This window comes from Marmota marmota, unplaced genomic scaffold (genome assembly GCF_001458135.2).
Source record: "Marmota marmota marmota unplaced genomic scaffold, marMar, whole genome shotgun sequence".
In the NCBI taxonomy this organism is placed as follows: Eukaryota; Metazoa; Chordata; class Mammalia; order Rodentia; family Sciuridae; genus Marmota; species Marmota marmota.
This window is the reverse complement of record NW_026006155.1, coordinates 236,516-239,939: the sequence shown is the minus strand read 5'-3', so window position 1 is coordinate 239,939 and position 3,424 is coordinate 236,516. Positions and strand designations below refer to the sequence as shown.

The following is a 3,424-nucleotide window of genomic DNA, read 5'->3' as shown; positions in this document are numbered from 1 at the left end:
GCTCCATCACTTCCCTTGACTGATCTCCTTGTGTTTTATTTATTTCAAAGGTTTTTACATTTACTTCATATTTTTTTAAGTAAATAGATGTAAAGAAAAGAATTAGAAAATTGTCTCAATAAGTGCAGAAGAAGCATTTGACTAAATACATGGTCAAAACACTAGAAAACCAGGTATAGTAGAAATATATCTTAATACTATAAAAGCTGTCTATAGTAAACTCAAGGGAAAAAATTCTTCTTCGTTTTTGGAGTCAGGAGGCTTTACTGAAAATAAAACAGGGTGAACAAAGGATTGCAAACAGGAATGTGGACTAGAAGCAAAACAAAAACGAAAACAAAAGAACAAAAAGGGCAGGGGGGGCGGAGGGGGGTAGGGGTGTCAGGAGGACAGAAAGGGGTAGCAGATGAGGAAAAGGCTTAGTAGTTTTTGTTCCCATTTTTTTAAAAAACCAACACAAGGAAACACACACACGCACACACAACCATTTGTTCCCAAGTAGAAACATAAATAGGGCAGAATGGAATGCTGTGTTCTTCTCTCTTCCAAAGGCAAAACAATAAAAATAAAAGAAAATGCAGGCTGGAGGCTGCTACCCACAGAGCCCCCTTCTGCAGTGGTGTGTACAAAGGGGCGGGCGGGGCGAGGGTCTGTGCTGTACAGGGCAACAGCGCAGGGAACAGGGGCAGCTAGAGGAGGAACAGAGGCAGTAGGAGGGAGGGGTAATGCGCTGCCCCCCCCCGGGGGGGGGGTCCAGCTTGTTGAAGTCCAGGGCGCCCTTTCGAAGTTCTGGGCACCCCAGAGATATCCCTGGGGACCACACCCTCTCCAAGTCCAGAGCGCCTGCCTCCCTCCTGCGCCTGCCCCCCACATGGAGGGAGGCCACGCATGCGCCCCGCGCTGGGGTTCAGTCCGCAAGCACCTGGTGCTGGGGCAGCAGCTGGCCGCTGCTGTTGAAATGGCTGAGGACTTTCTGCTTGAGCTGCACCACCTGCTCACACAGCAGGCACGCGGTGGACGCCAGCTCCCTGTTCTGGCTCTTGAGCGTCTTCCCTTTCTCCTCCAGGCAGGAGATGCGCTCCAGCTTGGGCTTGCAGCACTAGGAGGCTGCAATGCAGTTGAGCAGCCGCTTGGCTCTTCCTTTATGTGCTCCTGCGTGTCCTTGTCGATGGCGACAGCCCGGGCTCTGCCAAAGCTTGGCACATTGGGCTCCTGCTTGAGCGCAGGTGGGAGCGGTGGCCCCAGTGTGCTGGGGACAGCGGAGGTGGGAAGGGAACGCCTCACCTGCGAACGCGACCATGGCAGTTTCCTCTGCACCCCTGGCGCCACCGGCATACTTTTCATTGTAGAGGTATTTTACCTCTTATTTAGATTGATTCCCAAGTATTTTATTTTATTCTTTCTTTTTCTTTTTTGAGGCCATTGTTAATGGGGTGGTTTTCCTATTTTTATTTTACAGTGGATTCATTGCTTAAGCATATAAATGCATTTGGTTTATGTGTGTTTATTTTATATTGTGCTATTTTGCTGAATTTATTTATTAGTCAAGAAAGTTTTCAGGTGAAATTTTTTGGATATTCTACATATAGAAGCATGTCATAAGGGAATAGTGATAGTTTGAATTCCTCTTAATCTATTCATGTGTCTTTAATTCTTTCTTCTAATTGTTTTGGATAGAGTTTCAAAGATGTTGAATAGAAGTGGCAAAAAAAGCCAACCTTTTTTTTTTTTTTTTTAATTTTAGAGGGAATGCTTTAAATTTTTCTCCCTTAAGAATAATGTTTCTGAGGCTGGAGTTGGCTCAGTGGTAGAATGCTTGCCTGGCATGTGTGAGGCCCAGGACCTGATTTCTTGAACAAGACTCCTAAAACACAAACATTAACATTAGGAATCAATAAATAGGATGGATTCAAACTAAGAAGCTTATTCTTCACAAAGGAAACAATCTATAACATGGAGAGAGAGACAACAGAATGGAAAAATAAATCTTTACCACACACATCAAATAGAGCAGTAATCTCCAAGATATATAAAGAACTCAATAAACTTTAATGCCAAGAAAACAAAGAGAGAGAGAGAGAGAGAGAGAGAGAGAGAGAGATAATTCATCAATAAATGGACTAGGGAACTGAACAGACACTTCAGAGAAGAATAAATACAATTGGTCAACAAACATATAAAAAAGACCATCATCTTTAGCAATTAGAGAAATGCAAATGAAAGCTATTTCAATATTTTATTTTACTGCAGTTATGATGGCAATTATCAAGAATACAAGTAATAATAGTGTTCATGAGGATGTGGGACAAAAGGTACACTCATACATTGCTGGTGGCCACATCAATGTAGAGTAGGTCAATTCACAATAGCTAAACTATGGAACCAACCTAGGTAATCTTCAACAGATGAATGGATAAATAAAATGTGGTGTGTGTGTGTGTGTGTGTGTGTGTGTGTGTGATGGAATATTATTCAACCTAAAAATAAATAAAATTATACCACTGGCTGGCAAATGGATGGAACTTGAGAATACCATGCTAAGCTAAATAAACCAGTAGCAAAGTTCCAAAGGTTGAATATTTTATCTGAAGTGCAGATGTTAATTCACAATGGAAGGCACTAGGGAATAATAAATGCAATTTAGATTAGAGAGAGGGAAGTGAAGGGAGGGAAAGAGGTATGAGGATTTGAAAGATAATGAAATGGATCAGATATTATTTCCCTGTACGCTTGTACAATTATATGACTGGTGTACTTCTACATCATGTACAACAAGAAAAATGTGAAGTTATATTCCATTTCTGTATGCTGTGTCAATGCATTATACTGTTATGTGTAGCTAATTGTAACAAATGCAAAAAAGATTGAATAAAACAAATTACAAACTATAAGAATTAAAACACTGTTGTACTGTAATAGAAGACAACATACAGACCAATGCACAAAAAAGAGAACAAGGATAAGCCCAGACTCTCACTTCACACTCATCTTTGAGAAGGGGGACAATAATACAGAATGGATAAAGGATAGTCTCTTTAACAGATGGTGCTGAGGACACTCAATAACCACATGGCAAAGAAAGAAACCAAACTTTATCTTACACCTTATCAAAACATCAACTCAAAGAGAAAAAAAAAACTGTAACAGTGAGATGTGAATCTGTAAAATTCCTGGAAGAAAATACTGGGGTCCCATTTCTCCATCTATTCCCATCTTACTAAGGTGACAAATATAAACTTTACTCTGATTTGATCACTACACAGTGTTACATGTATTAAAATATCATGCTATACCACACAAGCTGAAGTTACTATTTTTCAATCTAAAATTAAAAAAAACAAAGAAAAGCATAAATTTGTGAGAAAAATATAAAAAGAAAACACAAAAAAAACACTTTATAACATTGCTTTAGGAAATGGTTTTT

At 40.0% G+C, this 3,424-nt stretch overlaps 1 pseudogene; it reads right to left on the bottom strand.

Annotated features, from left to right (window-relative positions):
* Positions 1 to 429: 429 nt before the first annotated feature.
* On the bottom strand, positions 430 to 1,300 carry LOC107161113 (annotated as a pseudogene).
* Positions 1,301 to 3,424: the final 2,124 nt, after the last annotated feature.